This window comes from Sciurus vulgaris, assembly GCF_902686455.1.
Source record: "Sciurus vulgaris genome assembly, chromosome: 15".
In the NCBI taxonomy this organism is placed as follows: domain Eukaryota; kingdom Metazoa; phylum Chordata; class Mammalia; order Rodentia; family Sciuridae; genus Sciurus; species Sciurus vulgaris.
Genome location: NC_136476.1, coordinates 5,387,302 through 5,406,664, shown reverse-complemented (window position 1 = coordinate 5,406,664; position 19,363 = coordinate 5,387,302). Strand labels below are relative to the sequence as shown.

The window sequence follows — 19,363 nt, the reverse complement described above, 5'->3', positions numbered from 1 at the left end:
GACTAGCCTACCAACAGAATTTCCAAAAATAAATTGACATTGTTTTAAGACTCCTTAAAAAAAAAAAAAAAAAAAAAAAAAAAAGAAGTGGCCATTACACAACAGTGTGGATGTACTAAATGACACTGAATTGTTTACTTTCAAATGGTTTATTTTATGTTTTCTGAATTTCATCTCAAAAAAATAAGAAGTGTTCTTTCCCATAGGATAGTTTAATTCCTGTATACACTACACTTTCAAAACTCTACAGTGTCATTTTATTTATTTTTTAATTCATTTTTATTGTAAACAAATGGGATACATCTTGTTTCTCTGTTTGTACAGAAAGTAGAGGCATATCATTTGTGTAATCATACATTTACCTAGGATAATATTTTTTGATTCATTCTGTTATTTTTTTCTCCGCCCCACCCCTTCCACCCCTCTTATCCCTCTATTGAGTCCCTCCTTCCTCCATTCCTGCCCCCTTCCCACCCCCGCCATACGTGTCATCATCTGCTTATCAATGAGATCCTTCGTCCTTTGGTTTTTTGAGATTGGCTTATCTCACTTAGCACACACGATATTCTCCAACTGCATTAATTTGCCTGCAAATGCCACAATTTTATTATTCTTTTTGGCTGAGTAATATTCCATGGTATATATATACCACAGTTTCCTTATCCATTCATCAATTTAGGGGCATCTAGGTTGGTGACACAATCTGGCTATTGTGAATTGAGCTGCTATGAACATTGATGTGGCTGTATCTCTGTAGTGTGCTGATTTTAAGTCCTTTGGGTATAGGCCAAGGAGTGGGATAGCTGGGTCAAATGGTAAGTCCGTTCCAAGTTTTCTAAGGAATCTCCACACTGCTTTCCAGAGTGGCTGCACTATGCAGCCCCACCAGCAATGTATGAGTGTACCTTTTTCCTCACATCCTCTCCAACAACTATTGTTGCTTGTATTCTTGATAATTGCCATTCTAATTGGGGTGAGATGGAATCTTAGGGTAGTTTTCATTTGCATTTCTATTATTACTAAAGATGTTGAACATTTTTTCATATTTTTGTTGATGGCTTGTAGATCTTCTTCTGTGAAGTATCTATTCATATCCTTAGCCCATTTGTTGATTGGGTTATTAGTATTATTGGTGTAGAGTTTTTTGAGTTCTTTATATATTCTGGAAATTAGCGCTCTATCTGAAGTATGATTGGCAAAGATATTCTCCCACTCTGTAGGCTCTCTCTTCGTATTGCTGATAGTTTCCTTTGCTGAGAGAAAGCTATTTACTTTGAATCTGTCCCAGTTATTGATTCTTGCTTTTATTTCTTGAGCTATGGGAGTCCTGTTAAGGAAGTCTGATCCTAAGCCAACAAGTTGAAAATTTGGACCTACTTTTTCTTCTATAAGATGAAGGGTCTCTGGTCTGATTTCAAGGTCCTTGATCCATTGTGAGTTGAATTTTGTGCAGGGTGAGAGATAGGGGTTTAGTTTCATTCTGTTGCATATGGATTTCTAGTTTTCCCAGCACCATTTGTTGAAGGGGCTATCTTTTCTCCATTGTATATTTTTGGCACCTTTGTCTAGTATGAGAAAATTGTATTTATTTGGGTTTGTGTCCATGTCCTCTATTCTGTACCATTGATCTACCTGTCTATTTTGGTGCCAATACCATGCCGTTTTTGTTACTATTGCTTTGTAGTACAGTTGAAGATCTGGTATTGTGATACCTCCTGCTTCACTCCTCCTGCTGGATTGCTTTAGCTATTCTGGATTTCTTATTCTTCCATATGAATTTCATGATTGCTTGCTCTATTTCTGTAAGGTACATCATTGGGATTTTAATTGGAATTGCATTGAATCTGTATAGCACTTTTGGTAGGATGGCCATTTTGACAATATTAGTTCTGCCTATCCAAGAACATGGGAGATCTTTCCATCTTCTAAGGTTTTCTTTAATTTCTTTCTTTAGTGTTCTGTAGTTCTCATTGTAGAGGTCTTTCACCTCTTTTGTGAGACTGATTCCCAAGTATTTTATTTTTTTCGATGCTATTGTGAATGGGGTTGTTTTCCTAACTTCTCTTTCTGAAGATTCATCACTTATGTATAAAAATGCATTGGATTTATGAGCAATAATCTTATATTCTGCTACTTTACTGAATTCACTTATGAGTTCTAAAAGTTTTCTGGTGGAATTTTCTTGTTCCTCTAAATATATAATCATGTCATCAGCAAATAGGGATAGTTTGAGTTCTTCTTTTCCTATTTGTATCCCTTTAATTTCCTTGGTCTGTCTAATTGCTCTGGGTAGAGTTTAGAGGACAATGTTGAATAGAAGTGTTGAAAGAGGGCATCCCTGCCTTGTTCCAGTTTTTAGGGGGAATGATTTCAGTTTTTCACCATTTAGAATGATATTGGCCATGGGCTTAGCAAAAATGGCCTTTAAAATGTTAAGGAATGTTCCCACTATCGCAATTTTTTCCAGGGTTTTGAGCATGAAGGAATGCTGTATTTTATCAAATGCTTTTTCTGCATCTATTGAAATAATCATGTGATTCTTGATTTTAAGTCTGTTGATATGGTGAATTACATTTATTGATTTCCAGATGTTGAACCAACCTTGCATCCCTGGGATAAAACCCACTTGTTCGTGGTGCACTATCTTTTTAATATATTTTTGTTTGCAATTTGCTAAGATTTTGTTGAGAATTTTTGCATCAATGTTCATTAAGGATATTGGTCTGAAATTTTTTTTCCTCAATATGTCTCTGTCTAGTTTAGGTATCAGGGTGATATTGACTTCATAGAATGAGTTTGGGAGGGTTCCCTCCTCTTCTATTTCATGAAATACTTTGAGAAGTATCAGAATGAGCTATTCTTTAAAGGGTTTGTAGAACTCGGCTGAGAATCCATCTGGTCCAGGACTTTTCTTTGTTGGTAGGCTTTTGATTACTTCTTCTATTTAATTACTTGAAATTCATCTATTTAAATTGTGTATGTCCTCCTCATTCAGTTTAGGTAATTCATATGTCTCTAGAAAACTGTTGATGTCTTCAAGATTTTCTATTTTGTTGCAGTATAGATTTTCAAATAGCTTCTAATTATGTTTTGTATTTCAATCCTGTCTGTTGTGATATTTCCTTGTTTATTCTGAATTTTAGTAATTTGGGTTTTCTCCTTGTCTTTGTTAGTGTGGCTAAGGGTTTATCAATTTTATTTATTTTTTCAAAGAACCAACTATTTATTTTGTCAATTTTTTGTATTGTTTCTTTTGTTTCAATTTCATTGATTTAAGCTCTGTTTTAACTATTTCCTGTGTTCTACTACTTTTGGTGTTGCTCTGTTCTTCTTTATCTAGGGCTTTTAGCCATAGTGGTAGTTTGTTTATTTGCTGATTTTTTCTTCTTTTATTGAATGCGCATCATGAAATAAATTTTCCTCTAAGAACTGCTTTCATAGTGTCCCAGAGATTTTGATATGTTGTTTCTTTGTTCTCATTTACCTCTAAGAATTTTTAAATTTCCTTCCTGATATCTTCTGTTATCCATTCATCATACAATAGCATATTATTTAATCTCCAGGTGTTGGAGTAGTTTCTGTTTTTTATTCTGTCATTTATTTCTAATTCCAATCCATTATGATGTGATAGAATACAAGGTACTATCTCTATCTTCTTGTATTTGCTAACAGTAGCTTTCTGGCATAATATATGGTCTATGCTAGAGAAGGATCCATGTGCTGCTGAGAAGAAAGTTATTCGCTCTTTGTTGGATGGTATAAATGTCTGTTAAGTCTAAATTATTGATTGTGTTTTTGAGATCTATGGTTTCTTTGTTCAATTTTTGTTTGGAGGATCTGTCCAGTGGTGAGAGAGGTGTGTGAAAATCACCTAGTATTATTGTGTTGTGGTCTATTTGATTTCTGGAATTGAGAAGGATTTGTTTGACATATATGGATGAGCCACTGTTTGGGGCATAGATATTTATAATTGTTATGTCATGCTGATTTATGCTTCCCTTAAGCAGTATGAAATGTCCTTCTTTATCCCTTCTGACTAACTTTGGCTTGAAGTCCACATTATCTGATATGAGGATGGATACTCCAGCTTTTTTGCTGTGTCCATGTGCATGGTATGCTTTTCCCATCCTTTCACCTTTAGTCTGCGGGAATCTCTTTCTATGAGATGAGTCTCTTTGCAGGCAGCAAATTGTTGGATCTTTCTTTTTAATCCAATCTGCCAGTCTTTGTCTTTTGATTGATGAATTCAGGCCATTAACATTCAGGTTATTATTGAGATATGATTTGTATTCCCGGTCATTTGGCTCATTTTTTTTTTTTTTTTTTTTTGACACGACTTGATTTCTCCTTTATTTGGTTGCTTTTTTAGGGTAGTTCCTCCCTTTGCTGATTTACAGCTTTGTTTTTCCTCTTCTTCATGGAATATTTTGCTGAGAATGTTCTGTAATGCTGGCTTTTATTTTTGTAAATTCTTTTAGCTTTTGTTTATCATGGAAGGATTTTATTTCATCATCAAATCTGAAGGTAAGTTTTTCTTGGTATAAGATTCTTGGTTGGCATCCATTTTCTTTCACAGCTTGAAAAATGTTGTTCCAGGCCCTTCTAGCTTTTAGGGTCTGGATTGAAAAATCTGCTGATATCCATATTGGTTTCCCCCTGAATGTAATTTGATTCCTTTCTCTTGCAGTCTTTAAAATTCCGTCTTTATTTTGAATGTTAGGTATTTTCTTTATAATGTGCCTTGGTGTGGGTCTATTGTAATTTTGTGTATTTGGAGTCCTATAAGTCTCTTGTACTTGATTTTCTATTTCATTCTTCAGACTTGGGAAATTTTCTGATATTATTTCATTGAATAGATTGTTCATTCCTTTGGTTTGTTTCTCTAAGCCTTCCTCAATCCCGATAATTCTTAAATTTGGCCTTTTCATGATATCCCATAGTTCTTGTAGATTCTGTTCATGATTTCTTACCATCTTCTATGTTTGGTCAACTTTGTTTTCAAGATTAAATATTTTTTCTTCAATATCTGAGGTTCTGTCTTCCAGGTGTTCTATCCTATTGGTTATGCTTTCTATGGAGTTTTTAACTTGGTTTATTGTCTCCTTCATTTCAAGGATTTCTGTTTGGTTTTATTTTTCAATATCTCTATCTCTTTATTGAAATGATCTTTTGCTTCCTGTATTTGCTCTTTTAACTATCAATTGGTGCAATCATTCAATGCCTGCATTTGCTCTTTCATCTCCTCATTTGCTTCCCTGATCATTTTGATTATGTACATTCTTAACTCCCTTTCTGACATTTCTTCTGCCATGCTGTCATTGGATATTATTGCTATACCATCTAGGTTTGTTTGGGACATTTTCCTCTCTTGTTTTCTCATATTGCTCAGGTATCTACCCCTCTAGTAGAGAAACTCTGGGATATTACAGATTTCCTCTAATGACTAATACTATCTCTGTAGATTTCCAATAACTCACCTCTTAGCCTTCAGTAGCCTGAAGTCTTGGAGGAACTTGATAATGCAGTGATCCACAAGGAAACTGGCCTTCTGCGGGTGGTGGCCTTCAGGTGGGATATATTCCCTGGTGGCTCTGAGTTGGTCCTGAGTCTCTAAATACCTTCTCTTCTTGTCTCCTGGGTCTTGTCAAAGGTCTTCTAGCCTCCTATAGGTGTCTCAGGAAGGGAGTTGCCCTTCCAATGATGATGGCCACGCCCTCAGGAGTAATTCAAAATGCCTGCACCAGCCTATAAAGAAGCCTCTGGCTAGCTCCGTGATGACGACAAACCTTGGTGTGGTGTTTGGACGGGGTTGTTCAGTGGTGGCATCTGTATTTGGCCTGGTGGTTGGGCAGGTTGGCTACCCGCTGCCCCACTCTGCAGGGCAGGCAGATTGGGTGCCCACCTGCTACCTTCGCTATGCAAGCAGCAGCTCACTCCACGACTACGACCAACCAGTGATGGCACCGACTTAGGTTCAGGGGTCATGCGGGGTAGCTCAGTTATGATGTCTGTCCTTGGCCTGCTGACTGGGTGGGTTATCTGCCTGCTGCCTACCTCGGCAATGTAGGCAGCCTGGCTCAGTTGCCAGCTTGCTCCGCAACTGCAACCAACCAGTCTACAGTGTCATTTTAGAAATGATTTTAAGATTTATTCACTTTTTTCTAGTTGTTGCATTGGAAGAACAATCTACTCAGAAGTAAACTCTACGTGTCACTTATCTATGTATTTCTTTATTTGGTACTGAGGATTGAACCCAGGGGCACTTAACCAGGGAGCCACATTTTTAACTTCTGTATCATTTCTGAAATTATTTTGCAGATTAACTTATTTCCTTCTGCGTTGTCTGTCTACAGTGATCCTCAGCCTTTATCCAGATTTGTCATCAGTTTCCATTAGTGTTTTGCCTGTAACAATCCAGTACAGGACTTAGTCCCCAGGAGGCACTCAACAAATGCTTCCTGAGCACATAACATGTTTTCAGGAGAAGCGGTGCAGTTGTTCTCTTTTAATATTAGTTCTTATGAAACTCCCATCTCTCCCATCTCTTTGCCCATGAGTTAACCGTTAAGTCTGTAGTTGCCAAGTGTTTATTCTTCTATTGTCTCTAAGCAGAACTCAGGGGGAAGACTGGAGAATAACTTTTCCAGTCTAGGGTACAAAATAGGTCATAATGGGAGATCCCTTAACACCAAAGTTCTACAAACAAAACACGCTGGATAGACATCACATGCAGCTGCAGCAAGGATCATTTCCTATTGTGATCCTCATGTGCCATAAGATCCTGGAAAGCTGGGAATCTTCATTTAAAAAAAATTCCCTGTTTACACCCTAACATGAAGGGGAATAAATTAGTCAAATGAGATGGTATCCTTGCCAAGCAGTTCTTGAGATAGAGGGTGATAGGGATTTCAACTGATTGGCCAAAATAAAAACAAAAAAACTCCCAATGATCTTGGGTTTGTCAGCTCTTTTTTTTAAATCAAACTGTAACACAAAAACAGCACCAGATAGTCACCCACCTTACTTATTAAATGCTGTTGCCAGATTTAGATCTCACTTCCAGTGTGGGGGCTCTTAGAGATTCAACCAACCCTGACAATTTGGGGATTTATGTAACAAGTTTCATTGCCATGGTAGAAAGAAACAGACTTAATATTTCAAAATAAATATGGACTTAGCAGGCAAGAAAATGGCTAATGAATCTTCTTGGAAATCAAATAGCTCTTTTGGAAAATGGAAACAGCTTGCATAGATTAATGTCACCCTTGGAAAAGTGGCTGCAATGTAAAATCATGGTTTTTCCTAAAATCAAAATTCAAGTTTCTGATGTTTATTCATTTCTCTATCTTGTACATCCATGAAAGCTTAACTAAAAAGCAATGGATTTAAAATTCTCACATATGTTCCAAGATTTGATTTCTATGTAGCTTGTACTAAACAGTTTTTCTTTATTTTCTCATGCTTTTAGGTGTATGTTTTACCATGCCAAACTCATTTCAGGTCTTTTGTACCACAAATATCTGGCAACACCTTTAAAAGAGCATAAATAGAGTTTCCATTGGTTTCTTCAATCTGTATCAGTAACTATCTTTTAGAATGTGGTAGGGGAGACAGTCTATTATATGTGAAATACCCATAGTAGATCAAATGAAAATGTATATTAGATATGATAGTCATATTTTTACCTTACCATTTTAATATCATTCTTTTCTGTGTAGAGTGTTAATTCTTAATAAAACTAAGGTTTTTTTTTTTCACATTGATAATATACATGACAATTATATCAGTTTCAATTCAGTAAAACTAAATTCAATTTCTGCACATTATTGATTGGCATTCAATAAACCCTTGTAATCCTAAGATAATGATAATAATAAAAATAATAAAATGATTTATCTTGTTTCCTTCCATTTCTCAAGATGGTCTCATCTAATTGCTTCCAAAAATTACCCCAAAGCCTTGCTATCAGTATTATCTATTTGTAGATAATCTCAAAACTTATTCTTCAAAATAATAAAGTATTTCCCTAACGCTGGTATAGTTTTTTCTCTTTGACGCCCATGTTTGCCTATCAATGTTCACTGTGTTAGAACAGGTATTGCTTTTATCTGCAGTTTCAAAACAGAAGTGTTTGTAGAGTCCTTCAATTTAACCCCCCTCTACATGCATTTCACTTGGTCTTTCTGAATGACCCTGTGAGAAAATGCATTCAGAAGAAACTATTCACAAACTTTGACCATCTCTTGTAGCTACTGATGGAAACAGAGAACAACAAAATCCTTTTCATCCTTTCCAGAATAAGTCTCTTTTGAGGGTTTTACATGGTCTTAGCTTATAGATTCAGATTAACATCAGCTCCTGATGACAGCTTTGAGTAGACAGGAAGCTTTCTCAAATGTCTAGAAACTCTTGGACAACAATGCTCAAGAGAGGCATTTGCTGCTTCCTGCTTTTCCTACATGAGCAGACACTACAGAACAAGTGTTGGTGAACAACCATTTCTGCAAAAGAGCATGGCATAGTGCAGGGGAGGGAGGTATTTCACTGAACCAGAGCAGTGGTTTTCTCAGTTGAACCTCTTGGTCTAGAAGAGCTAGTGTCCTCTCTAATAAAAAGTAACCTTACTTTTTAGAAACAAGGGGCAGTAGGTACTAAAGACTATAGGATCAGAACCTGAGCCTTTAAGTCACGAGTCTTACTATGGCACAAACTGCTGGAAGTTAACCCCCCATTAAACATTGACATGGTTTTCTTTGTGCCTTCATTTCATCCTTCTCAGTTCACTTGTGTGTGTGTGTGTGTGTGTGTGTGTGTGTGTGTGTGTGTGTGTGTATTTCTTAAGGAATAGATCCAGAAACCACTCCTGCTCCTCCCCAAATTGAAAATTTTTATTCTAATTTCCTTTCTATCATGTTATCCCCCTGCCCTTGGGGATTATATATCTCTTACACTCAAGCTCTCTCTGCTTCCTGTGTGACATGTCCTGAGCTCTTTCCCTCTCCCATACCCTTCTGCCTTATCTTGAGTCCTGAGCAATGGAGTCAGTTGACCGTGTACTGAATCCTTGAAACCATAAACCAAAGTAAATTTTTTCTCCTTTCAGTTGTTTTTGTCAGGTCTTTTGGCCACAGCAACAAAAAGCTGACTAATGCACACAAGCTCTTTTCCTTATTGTATATTATCTGCTTCTTGTGATTCATATTGCAGAAATAATGTTAGACAACAAGGGTTTCTCCAGATTCCCCTGAAGGCGGTAAGTAATGTATGCTGTATTGCCTTTCTAAAATTAGAAAAAAATGTGAATTCTAAGATTTTGGGATTTGTAGAGTCTTCTTCTGATCTGTCTGAGCCATTTGCCTGAGCAATAAGGAAAGCTATCCTGGGTTCACTGAAGTTGGAAACTGTTTAGTGCATAGCCGACCCAGAGAGATATGATCCTCAATCCAAATCTTAAGTTTTAAAAAACACATGTTTTTCATACATTATTAATTCATTTAAATTAAATGGTGTTATTTGTTGAATAGGCTATGTTTAAATTTATCTGTAAATTGTTCTCATGAAATAGGCATTAAATAAACCTTAAAATGAATTATTAATGACATGCTGATCCAAAATGCTTCGTAATTAAAAAGGTAAGTGATTTCTTACATTTCAAAGAGGATTCACCAGATTATGTAATGCTGAGAAAAGGGTTTAAAAATGTAGATGGTTCCACAGTTTCTCTGCATCCTGACAAACTATGATGCTGGTCTTTGAAGAATGCCCTGGGTAAATTCTGCCCTTGGTAGTCTAGGAAAAGCTGTAAAAGGATGCCAGTCCTCAGTTCAAGCATCATTTGGGTTATTGAATCCTGATAATTTGCACTTCAGTAATCTGTCAATATTATATAGTAATTTTTTTTATAATAACTATCTGCCTCAGCATGTACCATACAGGAAATTTAGTAGTGGAAGGATTCAAAGAGAGTTCTCTAAAAATTTCACTGCTGGTACAAGATGTATTCATTCAAAAACATGATCATTGTTCAAATTTTACCACTTTCTTTTAAAAACAACTACCCTAAATTAGGGTTCCAGTTTCAAACTGTTTGATCAAAGAGACAAGGAGGGTGGAAATGTTCTTTGCATAAACAGAATGAATAACTATGCCATACAAAGGGCATCTTAAGGCTCAGATAGATTGACTCACTGATTTCCTTTTCCCTAAAATCCCCACCATGGGTCAAGTTCCCAAGTATTGTGTCGACCACTATTATTTTGCCAAGCCCTAAATTAGTTGTTAAGTGGATTGACCAAGAAAAAAACAGTAAAACAAGAACAACAACAACAACAAAAAAAAACTCTAAAAACTTGGGAGGCATATTTTAGATATCAATAGTCATGAAATATTCATAATACTCATAACTATACAATTTCACTGCTAGGAATTTATTCAAATGAAATAATCACAGATGCATGCAAAGATTTTTCTAGCAGAATGTTAATCACATTTTTTTCTTTTTAATAACAGCAGTGAAAATATTGAGTATAACCTAAATGTCCAAGAGTAGAAAATGGCTTAAGTTAATTTCCATATAAAACAAATGGAGTCAATAATAACTGGTGTAAGACTTTGGAGCAAGGAGTAGAAGTATTTGAATTGTGACCCAGAGCTTGCCAGTTTTGTAATCCTAGACAAGATACTTAATTTCTTTAACAACTATTTTCTCATCTGTACAATGGAGATAACACCTACCTTAGAGAAGGATATTGGGGGAATCAAATTGAATAACTCATGTATACTGTATAACACAGAGTCAGACATATAAATACTCATCATATAATTTATGATTATCATTGTTGTAACAATAAAGTTAAATGCAAGTATTAAATCTATATTGCAGACTATTTTGATACGGGTGAATGCTCAAAATTTATTGAAAACTAGAATTAAGTAGAATACATTAAATAATCCTGATTTTTAAAAAAACTTTAAAAATGTGTATGGGCATAAAATAAGAAGAAAGATACAATAAAAATTAATAGTGTTTATGTTAGTGATAGAATCATGAGTAAAATCTGCATTTTTCTCCATGATTTTCTTCAATTATTATATAATTACTGCAAGTGGGTGAACATGCTTTTCCAACATTTTTACATGTCTGCTGCTGAAAAAGTAAAAATCAAAATAATTTTCCTTAAGAAGCAGAAGAGAATGCATCCTCTTCAGGAGATTAGAGAAAGCTACATAGAAGACATTGTGCATGAAATGTACTCCAGAGAATATGCAGGATTTGCTCAGGCATGGTCAAGAAAGGCACTTTTGAGGAAAGAAATAGAAAGAAGGGTAATGCAAGAATAAAAGTGTCTGAAACTTAGAGGACAACACACATTGAAGTTGTTTCCTTGATGAACAAGAGAATTTCCTGTGTTCAGATCAGAGAAAAACTGATGGCCTAGGCTAAGAATTGGGGCATTTTTCTAAGTCTAGCAGCATACTAAGAAAGCACCAGGAAATTTTTAGGGAAAGGATCTATAGCCAAATAAGTTACAGAAAATCTTTGTTTTACCTTCTTCAGAGATTCTGAGTATATTTTATTACATTAAAAACCTAGTCAAATCATACTTTGAAAGACAGAAAAACCAACAACATTTAGCTTTGTTTAACCCAGTACTTACATATGGATCAAAACATTATTTCTTCATGCCACCTTAAGAATGGCATGAAGGACAGAGGAACTTTAAAAAAGAGAAGGAAAGGGGAGGAGGTTCAGCTTATAGGAGTCCTGCCCCTGTAGGAAAATCACAAATGAAACATTTCAAGAGGGCTTTAGGAACCAGAGAAGCAGAATGTTTAAAAGGAGGATGCAAAGGAAAGGAAGGGAGAATACAGAGTACACATTTTCCCCTTTCCCAGTCCTGCCTGCACTGATCTCCTAAGCAATAGCATTACCCAAGGCTCAGTGGTGAGGAACCTAGTAGGAATCCTTCTAGAACAAGATGTAATGGGAAGTTTCAAGGCAGTGAGTCTAAGAAGCTGAAAACACTTCATTCCTGACCTAACTCATCATTTATAATCACTGGCTTAAGACAGTGAAGGAAAAGTCAACACCCTTCCACTACTGATCATGTGGAAGAGAAGCAATGGCTTCCATGTTCCACATAACTCTTCCTGCTCCTTTTCAGTCTGCTTTTTTCTACTATAGCCTTGATTTACATAGCAGCTTTTGTATATGCCATTTCATTTAGTAAACATAACTCTACTGAATCAGGTCAAGCAGATGTCCCCAGTTCACAAATGAAGTGTATTAAAATTGAGTCTGTAATGAGTATAGTCCTTAAGGAGACCTCTGTCACAATAACCACAAAGTCCCAATGTAGATCACAAAAGCACTAGAAATAATTACTAACTATAATTAATAAATGGGAGCAAATATAAACATACAACATAGACATACAAACTTAGATGCTAACAAATATAAATATTACTGAAACAAGTATCAGTGTGTAAACTGTAAGTTGAGAATGCTGGAATTATATGTAGAAACTGTTGAGAAACTGTTTTCACACAGTTTTGAAGGGAAGTTTGGCACAGAATGGGAAAGATCAGGAAAAATATGCACGCAGCCATCAGATCAAATCAATCCATTTTAAAATAAAAGCTTAGGTATAGCTTATGTGATGAAAGACCAGTAAGGACTGCTCTAAAATTATCTCAAATTATTGAAACAGTGCATATTTCAGTGTTTTGCATTATAACAAGCACCAGTTTTTTAACAAATCCAGTTAGTTCATTTCTCATTGCATAGCTTAATAAGGTCAAAATATATTTTAGAGATAAAAAGGGGAAAGAATGATCTGTGAACATATCAGATTCTTGTATCACATGCCAGGCCCTTCTCTAGAGATAAACGGCTATTTACCAACTTAGTATGTAAATTAGAGACACCATGTAGTTCCTCAAAGGTTCCTTGAACTATTTACGTGGAAAGAAGTTGAGGCAATATTTTGACTAAGTCATTAGGGAAGAGTTTATAGTTTGATCTCTGATTTGTTAAATTATTAGATAATTGCTCATTATTCACAGAAGTTGAACTGCAGCCAATTAAAAACTAAATTTTTCCAAATCCACTTCTAAAACACTATACATACTAATCTAGGGACAAGTGACTAGAAACCAGAAACACTTTAGTAATACTTAAAGAAGTCAAGTTTATTAGGCTTCATCATAAGCACATTTTGCTATAATTTTTATAAAGAACCCACTACAGTTTAATAGGCAATTTAAGATGCTAAATGATTTTCAAATTTCCATGACAATGAAAATGGAAACTCTCCACAGGTTAAAATTAGATTCAGATTTCTAGATTTTATCAAGTCACTAGGTGATGTGTGTGCATATATGTATGCACAAATGCACATGAAGAGACAAACAGAAAGAGAGGGAGAGAAAGAGAAATAGAGGAAGAAAGAAAGAGAAGTATATATTGAAAACTCGGTAGCAATAAAAAAGATGACAACTGTATTTACTTTCCTTTAAGACAGTAACACAAATCTGTTCAGATCACTCATTACTGCTAAATGCAGTCCAACAATACATGAAAATAATTCATTAAGCCATAATATTGCAGTATCCATTTTTGTCTGAGTTCATAGAATCTCATGAGATTTTAAAAACTCATTAGCTTATAGAGTTGCACTAAATCAGGAGGTTCACTAATAAAATAAAATTCTCTTGTGTTTAACTAGCAAATTGTACTTGGTAATTGGTTCTTTGTAAATTGCACTTTGATGGACCATGTCCACAGTGTAGTTGATGGAGGGGAATAGATACATGATTGATTGATAGATAGATAGATAGATAGATAGATAGATAGATAGATAGATAGATATAAATATAGATAGAGTCTAAATATTTATACCACGAAGTTGATAATTGATTTCCAGAAACATTAACTTTTTAAGTGAAACAGGACTAAACAGAACTCGTTTGCCTATATGAAAGCATGCCTTTTAAATATTTGCACACCAAATATTTTCTCTTGATTTGTCTTATAGATAACAAATATCTTCAATGCTTTGATAAAGAGCCAAACCCAGCCTTTCCGTCTGGCGGCAGCCATCAGGTGAGCCAAGATAGGTGCATACAAGTGTATCCAGGAGCTATGGAGGAAGAAGCAGTCGGATGTGATGCGCTTTCTTGTGAGAGTCCGATGCTGGTAGTACCGCCAGCTCTCCGCGCTCCACAGGGCTCCCGGCTCCACCTGGCGGGACAAAGCACGCAGACTCATGTACAAGGCCAAGCAAGGTTATGTCACATACAGGATTCATGTGCGCCGTGGTGGCCGCAAACGCCCAGTGCCTAAGGGTGCGACGTATGGCAAGCCTGTCCATCATGGTGTTAACCAGCTAAAGTTTGATGGAAGCCTTTAGTCCGTTGCTGAGGAGTGAGCTGAACACCACTGTGGGGTTCTGAGAGTCCTGAATTCTTACTGGGTTGGCGAAGTTTCCACATAAAAATTTTTTGAGGTTATCCTCATTGATCCTTTCCATAAAACTATCAGAAGAAATCCTGACACCCAATGGATCACTAAACCAGTCCACAAGCACAGGGAGATGCGCGGCCTAACATCTGCAGGCCGTTGAAGAGTCGTGGCCTTGGAAAGGGCCACAAGTTCCACCACACTATTGATGGTTCTCAACGTGCAGCTTAGAGAAGGCGCAATACCCTCCAGCTCCACCGTTACCGCTAATATAAGTATGATGTTTGTAAAATTCATACCTAATAAACAATTTAGGACAGTCATGTCTGCTTAACGGTGTTATTTGTCTGTTAAAATTAGTCTGCAGATTATTTCATGAATGCTTTGTCAAATTATGGAAGTTAAAGTGCAATAACGTTTAAAGACAATAAGTGATGGTGTATCTTGTTTCTAATAAGATAAACTTTCTGTCTTGCTTTATCTTATTAGGGAGTTATATGTCAGTGTTTAAAATATGCTATGTGGTATAATAGGTATCAAATAAATTATTTAAAAGAGGAGTGCTGGAACTAGCCCTGTAGATTTGTTTTGGTGCATGTGTCAAAACCTACAACTTCATTGGGATAATGTAATGCTCTGGTAGCTTACTTAAAAGTGGTTGGGGTTTTTTTGGAGTGTGGCAGTATAAACTTTTAAAGATTGGATTTTGCTTAAGATGTGGGGAGGAGATCCTAACCCAATATCATGGTCATATGCATTCAGCTTTCAAGCCCACATTTTTAAAATTTAAGCCAGTGTTTGATTTGTATAATTGCTGCTTCTGAAAGGGGAAAAAAAAATCCCCAAATGCTACCCATTTTCAGAATAAGAAACTTGTTACAAGAGGTTTCTTTTACAAACTAAAATACAAAGTTTCCACAGTATCCTATAAGTTCACATTAAGAGTGAATGCTGGTTTAATCATGTGGCTCCAGGGAATAAAGCATTTTGAACTTGTTGCAACAGTATTCTGTAACATGTATGCCAACATATTTTTGAAACATGGGGTTAGTATTCATTGTTTACCTTAATGTTTGTAAGTTAGTAACATGCTAGAGTGCGCAGCCCTGAGCTGGTGTCTTTTTGCTAAGTATTTGCAAGGTTAGAAAAAGTCCTGAGTCCTGATCATATTTCAAAGTACTTAATGCTAGTTTGCAAACACTATGAATCCTCAAGCCACATGGGCAAATGTATGATTGTCTATTCAAAGTACTTGCTCTTTCAAGTCATCTTGGGCAACTCCTATAAGACTACTAAAAGTGAGTTATGTCGTGTGGCTATTTTTCTCTCCTTGGTCAAACAACCCCCCAAATCTTATTATTCCACAGAGTTGGGTCATCAGTTAAGTATATTACCATGTTTCATTGTTTCATTCCTATTAATATTATCCCATAGACTAGGCTGCTGTTTTCCAGGGAGAAATTGAATATGGAGGAGGAATTGCCCTTACTCTTCAAATTCCGGGTTTGCTGACTTAAACAGGTGTTTCAATTTTAAAGTCTTAATTGATAACCTCCCTTAACTGATTTTTTTTCTCCAGCAATTTCAAGAGTCAATTCATTGATTTCCAAGAAATAATCTGAAGCAGGCTCATAAAAACTTGAGAATTAAATTAATTTCTACCCAACGAAAGAAAAAAAAAAATCATACATTATGATTGTGTGTAGAAGTTGTTCAAATAAAGGAATAAATAACTATTAAACAAGTGGGAGAAAAAAAAAAAAAAAGAGCCAAAGCCAGTGGACTGGATCAACTTATCTGAAGTGAACCTGACTAGATTTTCCCCAGAATACATTAATTCTCTCATGAAATCTATACATAATTCCTAGGAACAAATTTCATTGACTTGGAAGAAATAAATCCCACACTTTTGCTAGTACAGGAAATTTGGTGCAGTCAAAATAAAATCCTCACCCATCTGGAGAGTTTTACTCTTCAACTTGACTGAGAGATTAACAAGTCATTTCTGTTTTTTACTTTCTTAATACACATTCTGTTTTAACTTTACTAATCTACACAAAATCACCACCACATATTCTTGTTAATATGTTTATGAAGAATAGAATATTCTTATTATGAATGGGCAGAACATGAGCATGTAACAAAATTCATTTCCCTAAAATTCATTTCCAAATTATTTAATGGATTCCATTTGGATAGAATATTACAACTCATGAGAAAATGTTATAGTTAGGAAAATCTAACAGGATTGCCATATATATATATATAAATCATATATACAAATATATAAATGCATACATACATGCATATGTGTACATTTATAAATGCATACAAATACAATTGTACATTCAATTATTGAATGTACATGCACTGACTTATTGGCAATAAAACATGTTTATTTTTATTATAACATTGGCAATTGCCAAATCTTCTTAGAGGAAATGACCATCCAACAGCAACATTTGTTTTGTTCTCTTATTTCCTATGGGCAGGTAAGAACAGTAGGTACAGATTGGGAATGGGAGGCTACAGAGATGGAGGACTCCTTCTGTCAATATGTTTATGAATTCAACTCAATAAGTATTCATTGAATGTCACCCACAGCCAATGTGGCAATAAGCTTCATTGTTGTACAATACAGGAAGCAGATAAGGGTTGGCTATGCAAAATAATCAGGAGAATAAATCATTCTTGACATTTGATGGCAATAGTTTTGCCTATGTAAGCCTCCAAATACATTGACTCTGAACTTTTCCCTTCTAAAATACAAACAAAATTTAAGATTTTGGTTAACTCATCATTATAAACATAGTACCTTGCAAATAAATGATGCATTTAGGTCTAATGGATTTTCAGAACTATTTGTCTTTAAAACCTGGGCCCGAATATCAAAGAGTGCTAGGTGCTATCAGTAGGACAAGGCCCAAGAAAGAGACTCTATCAGGTTAGAGGCCATAAGAACCTTTCTTAAGATCTTTAAAAGATTTCAAGTGATGCTTAATAAATTGCCTCAGCAAGATAAAATGGCTTCTAGAAGCATAATTCCATTGTTTCAAAGCAACCTGGCATACCCTCAGTCTTGATAAAGAAAAAAAGAACTGTGAATGTGGTTTTGGCACCTGCAGTGAAATGATTCAAATATATGAAAATGCATTTTTCAGACATCTTTGTGCAGAAGAGACTTAGGCTGCTGACCATTTAGAAATAGTAAGATTGACTTTTTGCTACTTACAATGTAGAAAAGGCCTGTAGGCTCTTAATTTCCTATAAGCAGAAAGATAGCTAGGAAAAAAAAATTTTTTTTGCTCATTTCCCTCTTCAGAAGTGGTAATTAAAAATATAGACAATCCCAAATGGCAGAGACAAGAACCATGGAAAATGGGAGACTGAGGAGTCATTCAGTGTCAGGAAGCAGAACTGGGGCATGAAAAAAAAAAAAAAAAAAGAAAGAAAGAAATATCCCCTACCCTTCCACTAGGAAAACCAGGTAATATTTAACCAAAGAAATTTTTTACTAGGAACTAATGTCTGTTATATGCCTCACAGTCTTAATTTTCAAATGTGAGGAGTTTTATGGTTGTCTTTGTTCTGTTTTATAATTATGTGTGTGATTGTCGATAAATTATCTAAACTCAAGAAAAGAAGGATAAAAAATGATAGAAAAAATGTTTTAGTGCTTAAGAGACTGCAATACTATCATATAGCCTGCAACTGGAGTTCCAGAAGAATAGAGAAAGAATGGAGTAAAAATTATTTCTGGAGAAATAATGAATGTACAGTTCTTATATTTGGTGGAAAACATTGACTTATAGATGTAGGCAACTCATCCAATCTCAGGCAGAATAAAGATGAAGAATGGCATTCCCAGCCCCATGAAAGTCAAATTGTGAACAGTTGATTTTTTGTTTTGTTTTTCGGGGTTTTTAGGACAGAGAAAAGTCATGAAAGAATACAAAGATTAAAAGAGGAACTTTAAAGAGAACAATATCAGTGTTTGACTTCCTATCAGAATACATAGTGGTTAGAGGAAAATGAAGCAGTTTCCTTAAAATTCTGAGAGGAAAAAAAAGGGACAATCCAGAATATTACATATTACATAGATAAATATCCTTCACTTATTACCAGCACACAGGCACCACATAAAAAAAAAAAAAAAAGCCAAATGGTATTATTCCAGCTGAAGGGAATAAATGCCGGAGAAAACTTGAACCTAAAAGTAGTGAAGAATGCAAGAAATGCTTAGTGAGGGGGTTTTCAAGATGGCGGCCTAGAGGGTGGCTGCATTTCATGTTGCTCCAGGACTCAGGATTCAAAAGAGGACATATTGAGACACTTGGGACCAACTCAAAGCAGCCGGGTGACTCTCACCCGTTGGGAAGGCGTCCCGGATGGGACGGTGGTCCCGGAACACAGGAAACTTTGTGAAGTAGAGCTGCCGGCGAGACGCCCCTCCCCCCGCTGGAGCAGTGAACTCGGACAACTGGGAGCGCCGTAATGGAGGCCGCTCGGCACAGAGCTGGGACTCGGGCAACCACTGGGGCTCCGGTGGCTGCCCAGGGGAGGAGTGGCGAGGAGAGCTATGTGGACTCAGAACACCGGGGCCTGCCCTGAGGAGGAGGAGGAGGAACGTGGCCGCTTGGGTTCGGAGTGACTGCACCAGAGCTACAGGCGGTTGCCAGAGGAGAAGCTCCGCGGCGAGCTGTTTGGACTCAGAACGACGCTTCTGAACCCCGGGGCCTGCCCTGAGGACGAAGAGAAGGAGGAGCGTGGCCGCTTGGATTCGGGTGACTACACCAGAGCTACAGGCGGTTGCCAGAGGAGCGGCAGCGTGGCGAGCTGTTTGGACTCAGACCACTTCTGAACCCCGGGGCCTGCCTGGAGGAGTAGGAGGAGGAGGAGGAG

At 36.4% G+C, this 19,363-nt stretch overlaps 1 pseudogene across 1 annotated transcript in view; it reads left to right on the top strand.

The window, feature by feature from the left end:
* The window catches only part of LOC306644933 (large ribosomal subunit protein eL15-like), a 72,076-nt pseudogene extending 56,768 nt beyond the window's left edge, over positions 1 to 15,308 (top strand). Inside the window, exon 2 of the transcript in view lies at positions 14,119 to 15,308. The product of the transcript in view is annotated as a large ribosomal subunit protein eL15-like (transcript). The remainder of the gene's footprint in view (positions 1 to 14,118) is intronic.
* The last annotated feature ends 4,055 nt before the right edge of the window (positions 15,309 to 19,363 follow it).